The sequence below is a fragment of the Chenopodium quinoa genome, unplaced genomic scaffold, assembly GCF_001683475.1.
Source record: "Chenopodium quinoa cultivar QQ74 unplaced genomic scaffold, ASM168347v1, whole genome shotgun sequence".
Taxonomy (NCBI): domain Eukaryota; kingdom Viridiplantae; phylum Streptophyta; class Magnoliopsida; order Caryophyllales; family Amaranthaceae; genus Chenopodium; species Chenopodium quinoa.
The window spans coordinates 2,176,084-2,196,352 of record NW_018743689.1 but is presented as its reverse complement, the minus strand read 5'-3'; the positions used below and the strand labels follow the sequence as shown (position 1 = coordinate 2,196,352).

Genomic DNA, 20,269 nt, shown 5'->3' with positions numbered 1-20,269 from the left:
TGGACCTCAAAAATCAAACTACCTCGCCCAAGAAATGCAACCATGAAGAAAGAGAAGTGAGTAGCACAGAGAGTAGAGGTGAAAGAAATTAAGAGAAGAGAGGAATAAAGAAAACTAAGAGAAGAGAGAAATAAAGAAATTTAGAGAAGAGAGAAACAAAGAAACTCTGAATGAGGAGGAGAAGAGAGAGAAATCGAGAAAGAGGAAGAGAAAAGGAGAGAGAAATGGAAAAACCAAGAGAGAAGAGAGAAACGGCGGAAATAGATAAGGGTTTGTGGGCTTGTTGGGTACTCCACGTTAAATACCCCTTATTTAAAAAAAAATACTCCCTCAGTTTTTAAATACTTGCTCCACTTTCCTTTTCCGACCGTTTCTAAATACTTGCTCCATTTCCTTTTTTGGAATTTTTTTACAATATTTAATTCATTTCTCACACTTAGTGAACCCAATATAATACTCTCTCTCCTCCTATTTTGCCACTACTTTTGCTTTTTACAATTTTTTATTTTTTCAACTACCCCACTACCTCCATATTTTATTTCTTTCTCTAATTTCTCCTAAAGCTCCGCCCATGGAGAAATGGAGCAAGCATTAAAAAACGGAGGGAGTAATAACTTTGCAATAACCATAATCTGTCGCAAATTACGACGGTTTTCAAAACCGTCGTAATTTGCGACATTTTATAGCTTTCGTAAATATTTAATTTTTTTTTATAATTATTTTTAATGCCTATTACGACAGTTTAATTGCCATAAACCGTTGTAAATCAATAACAATTATAAAAACTTTCGTAATATTACGACATCCACTAAAACCATCGTAGAATTAAAAAAATTAAGACAATTTTGATGGTTGCCGTAGAAAAACTGACGTTATTTGCCCGAATTTTAGGATTGCAACAGGTTACGAGTTATAAGTGGTCCAGTTTCAACGGGTTACAATTTGAAAAGGGTTCGATCCGAACATGTTACGCTTTACAAACGGTTTAGTCACAATAGGTTACGAAATGAAACAGTTCAGGTTTATCCGATTTTGCCGGTTTAAACAGAGTTGTGCCCAGTTAATTCCTCAGATAAAAAAATGTTTATCTGGGGGTATAATTGTCTTTTTAAGTACTAGTGGAGGGGTACATGCGTCTTTTCATGTACTAATTGAGGGGTACATGTGTAATTTTCTCACCAAACAGTAAATGCAAGTTGCAAACACTAATTGACAGCTTACCAAAAGTACTGAATAAAAGACCACATTTTTTCAATATATTTACAGAAATGTCACTAGATTAACGAAAATTTATTTAGCTAGCGGATAAACTTGTATTTACCGGTTTAAACAGTTTTTGGTTTAAAATGGGTTGGGTTACTATCGGGTTCGGACGTAATCGGTTTGGGTTGCTTTTGATTTTGGGTTGTAATGATTTAGCTTGATAATAGGTCAGGTCATTGACGATTTGCACAAATTCAATTCAGTCCAATTTCGGGTTAGAAAAAATTTGGTTGGGTTGGTTTTCAAAAATGGGTTTCTAATGATTCGGTTCCTTTTGAATCGATTTAAAATAGTTAGGTTTAACGGTTTGGGTTCGGCGAGGCTAGTATGTCATATCACAAGACCAACTTATTAATTAATCAAAGGTTTAAAATAATAGTTGAAGCAAGTCTTAGTTATGAATTTCATAACTTGAATACTTAACTTTTGTAAAATGTGAGTACAAAAAATATTACGGTGTACTTGGCTACAACTATCAACTTTTCTCCCAAAATATAACCGGCCAGTAGTATCATTTCTAAGGGAATACATAATAAGTGGAAAAATATACTTATCAAAAAACATGTGAAGACAGCAGCAATATAGCATGGACAACAAGATAGATTTCGACCCTACGTCCCCGCCTTTTCTTTTCAACAATCAGGATGGAGTTGAACAAGTTCTTACTGCACAACCTCATTTACCCTGATTGTTGTTAATCTTACATTCTTTAATAGCTACATAATAACTTGTTGCTAATCAAAAGCGACTACTTGTGACCAGAATGGTTGAGTCCCATAGCTGAGCTAATTGACACAAAATTAGCAAGGTCTTGAGGCGAAAAGGGGCGACCGCTTCCATCGCCAGCTCCCATGCCAAGAAAGTCTCTAGTTTTACCATTTGAGACAAAAGGGAGCTTACTAGGTTGGTTTGAAGTATTGTGCACTGAATTTGAACTCGAGTGCATCATCAACTGATGGCTAAGGTTGCTCACAGAAGTCCCATTTATGGCACCCATGTTCGAGCTCCCAAGCAGGCCAATACTACTACCACTACCACCACCACTACCTACATCAGACGCCCCAGTATTGGATATTGGGGCACCTGATAGATTTTCTTGATGATGAGTCGGATCAATTGGGATGTGGTACACTTGTTGTGGCTCATTACAAGTGATGTTATTGGTAGATGGTGAGCTTGTCGTGACTCCAAGAGATGTACCAAGAAAATAAGGGTTACTCCTTGTTGAGCCCATTTGAGCTGCTTTTTGTAGGAGCGCGGTGGCTGCCATGGGAGTTGAAGGGTTCGACGAGGAAGAAGATGAGTTATTTTGATCATGTGAATATATAGAGCTCATGCCTTCAGCCATACCGGCTTTGTTATATTTTTCTCTTCCTTCTTCCTTCTTCGCAGGCGGAAAGGATGATAGGGTAAGACTTGCAGTTGTGGATGGAGTTGTAGCATATTTGTCTAATGATGAAAATTGATTGTTCATCATAAAGTTGGGGATGGAAGATGAACCAAAAAGGTTAGTCTGCGCTGCCATTTGCACCATCTCAGGAAAACCTACAAAATCCATTGACAATTTTAGTTAGAGTCAATTGATTGACTCATAAATAAATTTACAAGTACCAGGAAACGTTAGTTGAAAAATGTGTTGTATTATAATTTCAGTCACTCATACGGAATAATAATTTTTCACGTTTAAAAGTTATATCGAAGTAGTATTATAACACTTACTTGTATAAAGTTGTATTAGTGTACAAGGTCAAACCTTCTGCAACTACTAACTTTTAACCCTTGACAAAATGTTTTTCCAACACAAATGTTTCCAAATTTGTCTTTTCATTCTACTTCTTTCGTCCAATAATATAGTTCCTGTTTTCGTATTTTAGAGATCCATAATGTTGTTTTTACTTTTATTTTTGGATAGTATGTAAAAACTATTATACACTCAATTTTTTAACTATATTATTGAGCTTCATACTTTATTCTTAAATTTTGCACATGCCTTGTACTACCTATTTTTTTTTTTTTATTTGCATCACTTTGACCGGCACATTTGTCGAGACGTAACTTTAACCATTAATATCTTTTATTGTCTATTACTCCCTCCGTCTCTTTATTAATGTCCACTTTCTCTCTATTATGTGAGTAATAATAAATGATAGAAAGTGGACATTAATAAAGAGACGGAGGGTGTAGTAAATATTGTAACAAAATTATATTAAGAAATTAGAGACATTAAGACTAATCTAATGATATATTATAAACATTTATTTATTTTATAGAGGTGAAAAAACTTAAGTCAAAGTAATCCATTTAAAAAAAAACAGAAGTAGAAATATCGTTTTATTTTAATAAATATATCTATATTTTCATTTACGATTACTTTTTAGGAAATTTTGCAATAAACCACCTTTTATAAGAAATTTTTTTGCAAAAACCACCTTATAAATTTTGTTTTTTACAATGACATACCTTAATTAATTTTTTTTGCAATGGCATACCTTTGATGACCCTGTCAGAGGTGTTGACCCCACATGCCTCACCTTTTAAAACAACTCTTCAACTACGCCAACCACCGCCACTGGAACCGCCTTAACCATGCCATCAAAACCGTCTTACCCACCCTATCAGGCCACCACCACCTAAACCCCTCTCTCTAGGGGCATTCTGGTGGGTGGCGTAGTACGTTGGAGAGTGGTTTTAAGAAGTAACGTATCTCACACGTGGTCGGGTCAACGTTAGGAAATAGGGTCAAACCCTCTTTTTCGGCCAAAGGTGTGGTATTGCCAAAAAAAATTGATTAAGTTGTCATTGCATATATATATATATATATATATATATATATATATATATATATATATATATATATATATATATATACATATATATATATATATATATATATATATATAAGATGGTTTCTTCCAAAAAGCTTCTTATAAAAAGGTGGTCTTTTACAAACTTTCCTACTTTTTAATGAATTATAGGAGTAAATTATTTTGTAAAATTATATTTAAGGAAGTTAAATTATATCCATAATTTAAATAAATGAAGACAAACAAGGCCTTAATTACTTTAAATTCTGGACAAATATACTAAACCCCTAGTTAAATTGTTAGCTACGCTTATTTAGTATTAACAACTAGGTTAGAATCCATTCTATGCATGGTTTATATAAAACCTATTTTTAATTTGTATATTTTAAAAGTAAATCGCTATACATGAATATAAATAAGAATTATGTATATTTTTTAATTTTCATAGTTTTTATTTTCATCAAAATTATGATATATTATTTGTTCAACGTTGTCTAATTCATAATTCAATGTACGAGGTCATTTATTAGTGTACTATTTAAAATTGTTTCAATTTCCTACGATAAATAGATATGTTTTAGTTGTAATGTAGAAGCTTTCAATATTTGAATTTCAAAAAAATGTTAAATATGATAGCTCTACAAATAAATAAATAAATAAATAAATAAATAAATAAAAGATGACATTATCATTGCATTTAAGTGGAAATTTTTTTATTGAGAAAGCGACAAGTGAGCAATAGTGACGTCAGCAACTTCTATTTTAGTAATAGTTAATAGATTACGTAAAAATTTGTGAGTGTATGACAACAGACTATAGAGATTTACGAGTAGATTTTCTCTAATAGATTGTCAAGTCACATGTTTTCAGTTGCTTACTAAAATAATAAAACACATGAACACTCGCAGCGATCAAATGGAAAGCTGAACTAAAGTGATGTAAGAGTATTGCCACCGTCCATGGAGATGAAATCGGGCCGGAAAAGCGAGTTGAACGGTGAAATTCCACAGGCTTGATCTTGTATCCCTTGATTAACAAACTCGTGACGAAAACCGGGTTGAGAAGGATTATCAATTATAGTCTTATTATTAGGATTATCAGTGAAACTTAGAGTTGGAGGTACAATTGATGAAGTAGTCCTCCCATTATCTTCAGCTAAAGCATCACAAAATGCTCTATGTGTGATAAAACTATCTTTCCTACAATTTCATGACATAAACCCAAAATCATTAATCATAAATTATACTAGTACTATATACTACCTCCGTTTATATTATTTGCTAAATTTGATATAAAGTGGGAGTAAAAAATATCTATTTATTGCAAAAAAAATATACTCCCTTGATCCGTCCCTTATAGATAGTGTTTTTTGGCTAAATTTAAGTCCTAAAATGTTCACCCCAATTGCATTTTCAAACAACCATTAATATTAATTTTTATCAAAATTCCCTCCAATTTACAATAATATTTGTTCAAATTTAATTTACTCATGTAAATTTTGTTTTTCCATGAAATTTTATTACTTTATCTCTCTATTTTTTTTTTGCATACTCAATGTAAATTTATCTTTTCAATGTACTAAACTACTCACTCTGTTCCATAATATACTTAGCTTCCTGTTTTCCTATTTTGGAGTTCCAAAATATTATTCCTATTTTTATTTTTGGATAATATGTAAAGACTATTATACCCTCACTTTTTAACTTCATTCATTGCACTTCCTACATTACCCTTGAATTTTGCACATGTCTTATACGGAGTACCTTTTTCCACTTTCTCTTTCTAACTTTTGTCTATAATTGTACTTTTCTCTTTTATTAATGTACTTCATTCACTTTCTCCTCCTATTTCTTAATTACTATGAAAAAACACAAATAAAAACTATATTATAGGACGGAGGAAGTACTTATTTATTTAGATTTATTTTTTATATAAAGAGAGAGTACTTATTTATTTTCATGAATTCCCGTGAAAATTGTCCATAACGGACTACCAATGAAAGAATGAGAGAGTAAAAGGGTTGTACTCCGTCCATCCCTTATTGATAGTCCCTTATGGGCAATTTTCACAGGATTTAATAAACAAAATTAAGTAGTAAAATTACATTGGAAAAGCAAATTCACATTGGTTATGCAAAAAAGTAGGGAGAAAAAATAATAAAGTACATGGAAAAGCAAAATTTTCATGAAAAAGTTAAATTTACAAAAATATTATTGCAAATTAGAGGGAATTTTGGTAAAAAAGTTACTCACTCTGTGTTTTAATAAGTATTACACTTACCAAATTTGACCATGTTTTAATAAGTGTTACACTTTTTTTTTTGGCAAAAAGCTACATTGAAGTATTATATCTCTTTCTTCTCATAATCTACACCCAAACCCACTACTACTTTTTTTTTTTTTTTTATATCTCTCCTTTGACATTCATTATTTTTCAATAAAATATTAACCCCACTATCTTTCTTATAATCCGTACAATTTTTTAAGGATTTTGCGAATGAACGCCCCCAAGGTGTTGGATAAGCATGTATTTCTTACCTAAAGTGTTATTACTACCTCCGTTAATTATTATGTGCAACAAAAAATATTTTATATCTCACAAATAATACCCCTTTGTTGCACATAATAATTAACGGAGGTAGTAATTTGGAAAAGCATGACAAAATCACGCGTTGATCGGTGTAATTAATGTAATTTAGTTTAATCTTTCTATTTTTTAATTAGCTTATCCGACGCCCGCTCCCAGGGCGTTCGTTAGCATTTGCCATTTTTTAATTCTCCAACTACCTCACTTGGCTCTTAATTTATTTAAGTCAATTAAATTGACTAAAACTATGTGTCGGTCCTATAACACGTAAAAAATAAAAAATAAAAAATAAAACAAATAGGGAATAATATTAATAGTATTTAAAAAAAGCATATGAGACTATCATTTTAAAACTTAAAATCGATCATAAAGGACTATCAATAAAGGGACATAGGGAAGTAAATATATTCTTCACATTTATTGCATCAAATTTCTAATAAAAAAAATTATTCTAAAACAAGAAAGAGCAAGAATAAAATTAAATTTGTACATACCTAGAGAAAAGTGTACCACAGTCACATTTATACTCCCTAGTACCACAAGTCTTAGTATGAGCTTTCCAATCTGATTGCACTGCATATTTTTTAGAACATTTCTCGCACTTCCATTTTTTCTCACCGTGTTTTCTGCTAAAATGTTTTTTGATTCCGGTGAGATCGTCGAGTGCTCGAGAGAGTCGTGGTGTACACATGTTTTCTCCGGGCATATGTACACCTTTTTCTTTACCTCCTTGTTCGTTCGTTGTCTTAGTTTCCATGGTAAATTGTGACCCCTCCTATGGAGCTGGAGATTTTGATCTCTTTGAAATCCTTTGTTGCATATTTCGCAAATGAATCGATTTGTTGCCATAAGTGTTTTGGGTGATAAAGCGATGACTTCCGCATCTGGATCTGTTCATGTAATTCGAGATATAATCATAATAAGAATTAAGTGACAAACCAAAAGCAATCATCCAATCATTAAAAATAATGAGTTTCATCTACTTGTAAAATATTTATTTGAAAAGTTGAAACGTATAATTAAATTGATACTGAGGGTCTAACAAAAATTGTTTGTAAAGAGTATGATAAATCTATATTTGAGATTGAATTAGACGATTGACATGATTGTAGTTTCGTGTATTTTTGACTAAAAATGGGTTGGTTTAGAAATAAACACACATCATCCATATCAAATAAGTTGTTCCTATATATCCATCATATTGGTCAAAAAATTGCTCGAATCACTATAAGGTAGGATAAGAACATACAAGTAAGTTTTCTTCCTATAATTATAAGCAAAGTTACTTCAACAATCAACGAAATACTTTAGTAAAATGTCAACTACTAAGACAAAACTCGAGGTAAGCTTTTAATAAAAATCACTTATAGCTTTGCATCAAAACCAGTAATCTATTAATTGTAAAAAGGGGAAAAGTCATTGTAACAAATTCAATTAACAATACAAACAAATGGTAAACGAAAGAGATATGAGATATAATTACTTGCCTGGAGTTCCTGGTAGATTTCTCTTCTTCTTCGAAACCGGAGGATTATTACTATTATTGTTGTTGTTGTTATTCAACGAAGGTTTAGGGTTACAGTTATTGAGAAGTGGTGGTTGTTGAATAAGACTTTCATGAGGAAATCCAGTAATTGATGGACGTAAAGAAAAACCATCTCCAATGCCTTGCAAATTCATTGTTATTTTCTTGGGTTTTGGAAGTTTATATCAAAGAAAAAAAAAAAAAAAACAGCCAACTTCCAAGAAAAACCACTAGAACTTAAGATTTCTCATTTCTGGTAAGAAAGGAAAGCAACAAAGATAATAGTAGTAGTCTGTATTTTGGGTGTATATAGGACTGTTTCGAGTTAATAACTCGATTCGATCAAGTATTCAATGACTGTTCGGATTATACCAAAACAACAAGAAAACGAAGCTAGCACAAAAAATAATTTACTACTTTTATTATTATTATTACAATATAGTTAACTTGGTAACAACTACAAACTAGAATTAACTAATTAAGGCGAAAGCTTGAGTTGAACTGTTTTTGTTTTGATCTTAGCTCCGCCCCTCTTACAGGAAAACACCAAAATAAACTAATATGAGAAGATGAGAGTATAGAGAGTAGAGAATAATTGGCTTGTTTGTTGCCTTTCTTTGTTTCTAAACGTCGTCTTTTTCGCTTTATCCAAGTAGTCGGTCGGTCAGCTATAGATTTAAAAATGGAGGCCCACTTTTTTTTTTCCTTTAATTTTATTTGTCGATCTTTAGCTCGTGATAAAAAAGAAAAAAGGATTAGGTGTGTATACTGAGAGAGGCTGCGGTAGGGCGTAGCCGCGTAGGTGCTTGTGAATTGTTGTTCCCGGAAATGAGTAGGATGGTAGAGTGCTACAGACTCCACCAGTGTCTTTCTTATTGTCTTCTAGCTTAGTTTCTTCTTTTTTTTTTTTAAATTTCAAATGGATTTCTTTTACGATAATCTAAATGGTGTTAGCAAAGCGGTAAAGATTGAGGATTAATGTATATCAGGCACTCCCTCCGTATATTTTAAAGTAGAGCTGTCAATTCAGGTATTTAAGTCGGTTATGAATCAGGTCAAATTAGGTTCAGATTATACCACGTGAATCAAGCCTCTAAATCAGGCTCAAGTTCATGCCGTGTCAATTTCGGTTTAAGTTATTTTTGGTCATTCACCCTTTCAGGTGTTGATTGGGTTCGATTTCAAGTTTAATTTCAAGTCAGGTTTAATTTCAAGTTTGGCGGGTAAATAGTTGGTAAATTCGGGTTCAAATTAGGTTGGGTCAAAAAAAATTATCAGGCAGGATAATCTTAAAGTTAGATCCTTATTGGTTTTGGTTCAAGTCAAATCAATATTGATGTGGTCAAGTTGAACCTTGAACATATGTATAATTACGCCTATGTGCTTAGTAATAGAGAATTCAACAAAAGGTATATAATCTAAACAACTTGTTAACCCAAAATATTGGTATATGAACGGAGCAAAAGGTATATGATCTAAGCAAACTGTACAATTCTACAGTTTTATCATTGTAAACAAATTATACTCTAGATATATTTTGGCTAAACTTGTTCCGAGTTATTGCCTAATAGCAAGTCGCGTTGATATCTAGTTTCTTGCTAGTTTTAGTGGTAGTAAATGGTATCAACAGTGATAAGTCAAATAAAGTCTGGTTACGGGGCACCATGACTCGGGTCAATAGGTCATTGTGTCGCTTTATAATTGACTTCAGGCTCTAATTGGGTCGAGTATACACTAGTATTGTTGTTATCGGGTCAGATTAAGGGCCTGTTCACATTTACCGAATTGAGCTGAATTGAAATAAACTGAACTAATTGGAGTTGAACTGAACTGGACTGAAATAATTGGACCTGAACTGAACTGAACTGAGCTGAAATGAATATTTTATGAGAGAGAAAAATTAAGAGTTGAACTAAACTGAACTGATTGGAGCTTAACTGAACTAAACTAACTGGAGCTGAATTGAACTGAAATTAAGTAAATGTGAACATGCCCTAATTCGGTTGACGATTATTATAAGTTTGGGTGCAAGTTCGGGTTCAGATAATAAAGTATTGAATCAAATTGGTAATCGCTTAACATTAAGTCGGGATACAGGTGACTAATTTTTTTTACCCTATTAATGTACATGCCTGGTTTAGATCATTGTCAGTTCAGATCGGGCTCGCAGATTGGGTCAATTTTTTACCACTTTATTTTAAGTAAAACGTTTCTCTTGTGAACGTATATTAATGTAAAACTTTGACCAATAATATCAATAAGTAAAAATTATGAGACGATTCCAACAAGTACCGACAAGACAATATTTTTCCCTAATGTATAATTCACTAACTTTAGTCAAAACGAATTAAGTAAATATTGCAAAAAAGTCAAAACGTGTCACTTCATAATATATGGAAAGAATAGTGGATTCGAATATTGCAAGAATCTCATGAATTTTCAATCAATTTCCCAAACTAAAAAATTAAGAAATTCAATCTTTACTCAAGAATTAGGGTCTAAGTGATTCAAATAAAAATAGGGTCTAAGTGATTCAAATAAAAACAACTAATACAATTAATGTTTTAATTATGTGAATATATGGAGATTATTATTCAATTGTAATTTCAATTACTCTCTCTCTCTCTCTCTCTCTCTCTCTCTCTCTCTCTCTCTCTCTCTCTCTCTCTCTCTCTCTCTCTCTCCTCTCTCTCTCTCTCTCTCTCTCTCTCCTCTCTCTCTCTCTCTCTCTCTCTATATATATATATATATATATATATATAGATAGGGTTTTTGTTAAAAAAAATAAAAAAATTTAGGCCTTTCTAATCTAATCAATCAACTTAATTTAAATTTACATAAAAAAGATTAGAAATAAGTGCAGTGTATAACACATAAATCATTCACATCAAATACTTAACAAGAAATGATTAGTCAAGGTTCTAAATTTTTAAAAATTTGTTTGTAACAGAAAAACCCCTTGAAAAAAATAATTTATGGGAGGAATTTGGCCTATGAATAGTCTCATCTAAGTACATGTTAGGTTCAAGTTGATTTAAAACATCATTTCCATTCAAAAATGACTACTCATATATCTGAATCTGAGTTGTTTTTCAATAATTTGGAAAAATGCCTACAATTTTGAATCAACATAGTAAGAAATGCTCAAAATTTTTGAAACCCACAGTTAACGAAAATATCTGGGCGTTTCTCCCAAAGCGCCCTCAAAATTCATATAACCGTGCGGTTTCGAATTTTTTGGGTCATTACCTTGAGTTTTCGAAAAAAGGCATTTGTGGCTTTGTCCAAAATGAAAATATAAAATAACAACATTTTCTCTAGCGATGTCTTACCCTTGGTTGGTGGTGGTCGATGGTAGTTAATTAGGAGGAAAGAGAATGTTCTCGAGTTAGATGAGCGAAAACAAGAGAGTAAATAAAAGGGTAGAATCGTCTATTTATTTTAAAATGCGGGTGTTACTCGATAGAATGAGGGTATAATTTAAAAAAAAAAAGGCCTTTTATAAAATTTGTAATTCTTTTTTTTTTGGTAAGTAAGCAAGTATATTACTAACAAAAAAAAATGTACAAATGTACAAATTTTACAAGCCTAACATAGGCACCTCCAAAACTACACAAGACCTAAAACAAAGGCCACCTCACCTCAAGCTTTAAACTCCTTAGTTGCCACCTTCTAGGAAGGGTTCAACTAAGAGAGAGAAAAGCAAAACCTGATCAGAAGCAGTTTGCTACCTTCTAGGAAGGTCACATACCACTAATGAAAAGGACTAAACAAAAGAAACAAGACAACAACAAACCCATCAATACTCAAAACAGAAACTAGTTTGGAATGCTGCTACACAACTCCTGAATCCACTTGCACTACAATCTGCTCCATTTCTTGTTTATAAGCTGCTTGACTCTATCCATGCTCACCCTACCAATACCCTTACACAGGTTTGAAGGGTGAATAACAGCTTTCTGCCAGAAAGCAGTATTCCTAGCAAACCAGATATGATAGACAACACAAGCCAGCACTGCCAGAATCACCTTCTGCTGCACCTTATCTTTCACTGCTCTGAGCCAATTCTTCCATACCTCATCAATGCAGAAATTCTGAATTGGAATATGGAGCCAATGAGAAATTCTCAGCATACACTCTTTACTGTATCAACAGTCAAAGAACAGATGTTGTCTGTCCTCAATACCAGCACCACACAGCAGACAACTGTCTTCAGCACAGGCATCATATTTCCAGAGCTTCTCTCTTGTTCTGAGTCTATCATGCATAGCAAGCCATAGTATAAACGTAAAATTTGTAATTCAAATATTAATTATCGAACACTTTCTTTAAAAATGTTGAAAGGATGATGTTTGATCAATTCCTCTGTATACAAAGTACTTTGATCTTAGATTTTTGGGATCACAGCAAATTTAAAAGGTAAAAAGTGTAGATGAAAAGGCAAAAGGTGGAATTACACTTACACTTGCACCGTAAAATGCAAGGTGGTACGTGAATTGATGATAGGTTCGAAGCTTAGAAAAGTCAGTCACCTTTTTCTACAGTCTTTTCAACATGATTATATCATAATTACAGTAGGAGTGTAGGAGTGGGACCCACTTTTATATAAGTAAACCGTAGAAATTAACAAGAGAAATTACAGTAATCTATGCAAAACATGTTCTTTATAGATACGATGGCGTTGGTCCGTGAAGGCTGTGTCTAAGTTGCTGAACTTTTAGACCAAGTGGTACCCATTAGAATATGTTGCATGGGCACCTTCATCTATGAATGGAAAATGAGACATTGATACTAGACTTGTATATTGGGGTGCAGTCCATGTGGTTTGATGCTCTTTCTATGCTCCTCTCCCTTTTATCCTTCATCAATTATGAATATGGTGGCAGTCATTCTTTTGTCTCGGACTTTCGGATGCATATTTGGAATACCTTGGCAAGCAGGTTGTTCGAATTAGATGCGGGTCGGGTTAATTTGGGTCAGATCAATTTGGGTCTAAGACACTATGATCAGATTCAATTCGTTCGGGTTGATTTGGGTCAGATCAATTTGGGTCTAAGATACTATGCTTGGGTCAGGTTCGAGTTCAAATCGGGTCTTTTTCAGATCTAGTCAATAACATGTCGGGTTAATTTTTGGGCCAGGGTAGATTAATTTTTAAATTGGGTCAATTTTGAGTCTAAATTATCATTTTTGAGTCTAATATGTTTAGAAGTTCAGATGTTTAGTTTCCGTCCGATTATTTAAAGTATTATACTTACTAAATACGTTTTTTTTTTTTTTTTTTTTTTTTTTTTTTTTTTTTTTTTTTAGCTGATAGTAATGCTCGGTTCATTTGAACATATAAAAATACTCCATCCATTTTTAAATACTTGCCCTATTTTTTCATGTGCGATGTTTTAGTTGAAATTGGATAAAGTAATAAAATATGGAGGTAGTAGGGTGGGTGGAAGAATAAAAAATTGTATAAATCAAAAGTAGTGGATTAAAGGAATTGACTTTCGTTATTTTTCATGTTTGATACTCCCTCCGTGTTTTTTTAAGTGTTACAGTTTGGCCGACACATAATTTTAGGCAATTTAATTGATTTAAATAAAATACTCCGTATAAGGTTAGTGGGGGTAGTTGGAGTATTAAAAAATTATAAAAGAAAGATAGTGGGGTTAATAGTTTATTGAAAAGTAATTAATGTGAGAGGAAATATATACTTCCTCCGTTCTTTTATTATTGCACCACTTGCCTTTTTAGGAAGTTTCACAAATATTGCACCATTTCCTCTTTAGGAAAAAAATTATGGAAAAATTGCCCGGATTAATCCGACTTTTTGCCCGTCCGCTGAAAATAATCCCACCTATCGATTATTTTTTAATAATCCCACCTTTACCCCCCGATCTTTTCTATTGGTCCCAGTTTACATGAAACCGGCTAACAAGGTAAACACTTGTGACGTGGACTTGGGTATTTAATTTTCCGTCTCTTAAACATGACAGGTCATCTCTCTCCCACCCACCCTCTGTTATTTCTGAACTTTCTCCCTCCCTCTTCATAACTTCTTACACAGAGCAATTAAAATTGGTTTTGAAGTAGATCAAAAGCTATAATTGAAGCTTCAACAACTATCGTACCTTGTAGTAAAGTCTGAAACTTCCATTTTTGGCGGAATTGCGACAGTTAAACCCTAAATTTCGCCATTTTAGGTAAGGTACTAAACCCTAACTTTTTCCTGTAATTTGCGATTCATTGCGTCTAAATTTGGAAACCTAATCAATTGAACTGGAAGTTGATGAATTTATGCTTGTAATTGCAATGTATTTGTTCAATATGGTTGTGAATTGTTGTTTTGTTGGCTAAAAACTTGCGCTTTATGTGTTTGTTAATGTTAGTGGTGTATGATTCTTAAAGTCTGGGTTTTTATTGCGTGCTTTTGGTGGTTGTTGTATGTTGATTTTAATTTAGTGCATGTTAATTTAGGTATGAGTAAGATTACCTTGAAAATGTGGCATGGAGGTGTGTTTGAGACTGGTAACAATGGGCAGTTGCGCTATAGGAATGGGGAGGGGAGAACATTTAGCATAGACCCAGATGAACTTTGCTCCTTTTATTTGGTTGAGTTGGTTATGAAGTGTGCTAGATATGATGGGAGGATAAAGGAGTTTTTATACTTGGTTCCTGGGTTGAGTATGGTGGATGGTTTGAGGAAGGTGACAGATGATGAAAGTATGAGGGATATGATTCAAGTTGCAGAGAAGTACGGGGGGGGGGGGGGAGGTATATGTTATGCATGATGACAATGACCCAATACCCTTCCCCCAGAGTTACAGGCTTCTGCCAAAAAGAATCAACCCAAAACAGTCATGCAAAAAAAAAACTACCAATAAATAGGGGACCACAAATTAGATGTAGTCCAAGAAAGAAAAGTCAGCCTTTGACAATTAATGAACCTATCCAAAAAGCCCCTGACAGCTCACTAAAGCCAAAAAACAAATGAGTTTAAAAAAGATGCCCCCACTATTGAGCTAAACAAAGATGCTCCCACTGAATCTGTTCCCACTCCACCCACCAACACCTTATCCAACCAAAGCTCTTTAGAGTTAAATATGTTATAAACCCTAGTTCACCAACTGCAACAGCTCTCCCCACTCTCACTTCTCTCATAGCACCCTCAAACACCCAAACTGACCCAGTACAGTCATATGAGTGGGAAGATTCTAGGCCAGATAGCCCCATCCCAATTAATGACCTGATTCCAGATTATAGCACTGAGAGTGACCATGAAGACCCTCCATACAACCCACTGGTTGACAAGGGCAAGGGAATGAGCTCAAAGCCTTTCTTTGGAGAGGTTTACTCAGATCATAGTGATGAGGATGTGGAGTCAGATGGGGAGCAGGGAGCAGATGCTGGTGGTGATTATTTTATAATTAGAGGTTGAAGGTTTAGAGGAGTTAGAGGAGGAGTATGAGAGGGAACATGAAGAGATCTTGGATGAAGATCTACAATATCAGTCTGATAGTGGAGATGAGGAGTACAATATAGCTAGGCAAAGGGTTAGGGATACAACTGCCCAGCTAGTTGACATTTCAAGGAGATACAATTGGAGGCTGCTAGGGGTTTGAGCATACAAGAAGTTACTAAGAACAGGGAAGAAGCTGGGGAAAGTGCAGCAACTGGGGCTCAGAGTGATTATGAAGAAAGTGATGAAGAAATTCATACCCCTCCCAACAGTGGTGATGAAGAAGAGTTGATTCTAGGGAGGAGAAGAAGGTTAGGGCTTTTAGTGTCTAAGCATACAGACTTTAACACATTTGTTTGGAAGGTTGGGCAGAAGTTTGCCAACAGAGAGGACTTCAAGGATGCAGTTGCTAAATATGGAATACTTCAGGGCAGAGATATGTTTTTTGTTGTGAGAAACAAGCAAAGATCTCAGAGATTGGGTGTAAGGTGCATAGAGAGTTGTCCTTTTTATGTGTATGCATCCTGGGATACAAGAAGAGCAACAATTGTGGTGAAGACAGTGAAAGGGGAACACACCTCTCAGAGAAACATGAAGAGAAACAGGCAGCTCAAATCTAGTGGGGTTGCAAAGCAGTTCCTGGATGTCTTCAAATCTAGGCCACATTGGCCTGCAAAGGAGATACAAGAGTGTATAAGGAAAGCTTACAAGATGTTGGTGACCAGAGAATTTTCCTACAAGGTGAAGTACAATGCTCATAGGTTGTTACATGGGTCAATGCATGACCGCTACAACAAGCTTGGAGGGTACTTGAAAGAGATTGAGAAATGCAGCCCAAGGACAGAGATTGAGCTTGTAACTGAACCATCAGAACAAGGAGACCAACCTATATTTCAAAGGTTGTTCATTTGCTTTGAGGGGCTTAAAAATGGGTGGATACAAGGATGCAGGAAAGTGTTAGCAGTAGATGCATGCTTCTTAAAGACTTTCTTAGGGGGTCAGCTGTTGGCTGCTGTTGGAAGGGACAACAATGACCAAATGTTTCCTGTCTGCTGGGCAGTGGTTGAAGGAGAGAATAACTCCTCTTGGGAGTGGTTCTTTAGGAAGGTAGAAATGTGCCTAAGTCTGGGAGAAGGGGAAGGCATCTCAATCATTTCAGATGAGCATGTGGTATGGACTTAACTTTGTACTCATTTATTGTTAAATAGTTTACATAGGCTAGTTTATGTTGTGTGCAAACTTTGACTTGGTTTTTAATTTTTTTTATTGGCTTTTTTTGTGCAAATGTAGAGTATTGTGAGTAGTGTCTCAACTGTCCTACCTAGGGCAGAACATAGACACTGTGCCAGGCATATATTTGCTCACTGGCACAAGAAATATAGAGGAGATGAGATGAAATTGTTGTTTTGGGCTATTGCAAAGAGCTACAATGAAGCAGATTATGAAGAGAACATGGCTAAGCTTAGTTCTCTCAATGTTGATGCTGCCAATGACTTCAAGCTGCATAGGCCTCAGTTGTTTTGCAGAGCTTTCCTCAATCCTACTATCAAAACAGATGCAATAACTTCCAACATTGCAGAGACATTTAATGGTTTCATCATTCAAGCAAGGATCAAACACTTGCTATACATGTTAGAAGAAATTAGAACTTCACTGATGCAAAGGCTGGTAGTGAAAAGGCAGGCCATGATGAAAGCTACTGGTGTGCTCTATCCAAGGATTCAAGCCAAGTTGGATTTTGAGAAGACAAAGGCTGCTGAATGTGAAGTGTACCCTTCTTCTGAAAATAATTTCAATGTTAGCTACATATTGGATCAATTGGTGGTGAGGTTGGAAGAAAGGAGTTGTACTTGTAGAAAATGGGACATGACTGGCATCCCATGCTGTCATGCTGTTGCCTGCATCTATTTTGTGGGAAAGGAGCCTGAGTTGTATGTGCACTCATCATATTTCAAAGACACTTACATGTCAGTTTATGCAGGTACAATAACTGAACCATTTCAACATTTGTGTATTACTTTGTTAGTGTATGTGTATGTGTCACATGTTACTTGTGTATGGCAGGCTCAATTCCCCCAATTCAAGGTGAAAGACACTGGCCTAAAGTGTCCAAATCAATTGCTCCACCACCAATCAAAATTGGCCTAGGAAGGCCAAGAAAAAATAAAATCAAAGACCCCCATGAGAACCCTAAGAAATATGGTACAATGACCAGAGCAGGGATTGAGATGACTTGCTCACTCTGCCAGCTTAAGGGACATAATAAAAGAAAGTGCCCCAACAAGGACAATGTGCAACTAACTGAACCTGCTCCAAAAAGGGCTAGAGGAAGGCCTAGAAAGGATGCTCCACCACCAACTCAGCCCTCAATAGCTAGTCAGGCTGTGCCATCTACACAAGCTAGTCAGGCTGTGCCATCTGCACCCCAAGGACCTAATACAAGTCACTACAATCAAACAGCTCAACCCACCATACTAGGTAGAGGGGGGAAAATGATAAATATGGGAAGGGGCTCTAGGGGTGGAAGGGGTAGAGGAGATGGTGCTGGGAGAGGTGTTGTTGCTGGTGGGAGAGGGGCTACTGCTGCTGGTAGAGGAGTGGATGCTGGGAGTGGTGTTGCTGCTGGGAGAGGCTCTGCTGGAAGAGGTGTTTCAAGTGCTGCAGGCTCCAGCAGTGGTGGTGCAAGTGGGAACAGGGGTGCTGCAAGTGGGACCAGAGGAAGGGCAAGGGGTGGCTCAAGGGGCAGGGGAAGGAACCAGGTGGGTTTTGTTCTCATACATCCCTCAGTTAGATCCTAAACTTGTTTATGGTGTGTACTTATTTCCTTGAATTTTTTGTGTTTTGTGCAGATTCCACAAGGTATAGGTATGTACATTGCACCTGATGGATTAGCCCACACTAATCAAAGAAGGACAAGGTCAGCCATGGACTGGTTTCAGTGCAGTCAAACAAGCCAAACCTCCACTTTGCAACAAGGACCAACTCCATAGTTTCATGTCACTTTTAGGGCTTGTGTATTAGACTTAACTATGTTTATATTATACATTTGGATACTGTCTTTTGATCATGTTGGGTGTGCTAATTCCTACAGTAACTACACCCAATTCATGATGTATTTTGTGTATGAATGTTAGGCCAGACAATGTCACCATCTTTTGTTGAACTTATGTAGCTATGTGATTATGCTACATGTCTGAATTTCAAGTATTGTGCAAACAATTGTCAAAATAACTTTCATTAACTCATCAATGCATTGCTCATTACATAACAACTTGGTCTTTGCTCAATACATGTCACAAATGACCACAACACATTACTTAACCAAACTAAACTGACTTCACTTTTAACTACCTACAATCATTTGCAATACATCACAGTCATGCCTTCAAAATCACTATCATGAAAGCAAAGACAATCCAAGAAACCAACAGATAAATGGAAAAATTCTTTTCATTCCTTGTAGCCTTCATCAATTCAATTCGAGTGTGGCAAAGCTCCGTTTTGGTGTCATCTAATTCATCCTCTTTACTTCCCATTTTCTTCTCAACCTTCTTCAATTCTTCTTTAAGGAAATCAATCTCCATTTCCTTTTCAGCAACTTGAGTATCTCTTTCAAACACTTGAAATCGTAGGTCATCAACAACTTTGGGGTTAACATGAGCCCACTAAAAGAAGCCATAGTCACCATCCTGCAAAAAAAATTAAAAAAAACCCCAATTCAATTAGAATGAAAACTCTACATTCAAATCCCCAATTTAATTGGAGCAATTAACCTTAATTAATCACACACATAATTTCGCAATACACTTGGAACTTACAAGCCATCTAGAGCATCCATGGAACTTCAACCCCACGTTCTCACCATTCTTAACCGTGCGTGTAATTGCTTCCAAACCACACCTGCACTTCATTTTTGGCGCAACCAAGCCGTAATTCCTTGACGAAGTAGAACTACTTGACCCATTATGCCTCCTACTAGCCATTTTAGACAGATTTAACAAAGAAGAAATTTAATTAAGAGAAGAAAATCAGAGGGGGAGGTGTTTTTTTAGAACAGAGAACGAAGAAGGAGAAAGCAAAATTGTTGACCTGGCAATTTTTAAAAGGATTGTAACCGTTGGTAGCCACGTCATCCCAAAACCGACTACAATAGGTAAGGTAACCTGTAGGGACCAATAGAAAAGATCGGGGGGTAAAGGTCGGATTATTAAAAAATAATCGATAGGTGGGATTATTTTCAGCGGACGGGCAAAAGGTCGGATTAATCTGGGCAATTTTTCCAAAAATTATTTGTGTTCACACTACAAATACCAAACATACCCTTGTTTTTTCACACTTACTTTTTAGTTTATATCAATATGTCACATGGGCAATTTTGTATTTTTACCTTTCTCTCTCTTACTTTTTTACACTACCAAAATATTTGTACCCAACCCATATGGTGCAATAATAAAAAAATGGAGGAAGTAATAAAAAAAGTAGTAGTGGGTTTAGGTGGGGACCATGAGAGAAGAGAGATATAGTATCTTAATGTAACTTTTTGCCAAAAAAGGAAGTGTAACACTTAAAAAGCACGAAGGGAGTAATAAATTGAGTTTACTTATATTGCACTTAAATGTTCTTGGCAAATTTTGCTAATAT

General features: G+C 35.1%; 1 pseudogene; it reads right to left on the bottom strand.

Annotated features, from left to right (window-relative positions):
- Positions 1–1,704: 1,704 nt before the first annotated feature.
- On the bottom strand, positions 1,705–8,778 carry LOC110683670 (annotated as a pseudogene).
- Between the last annotated feature and the right edge of the window lie 11,491 nt (positions 8,779–20,269).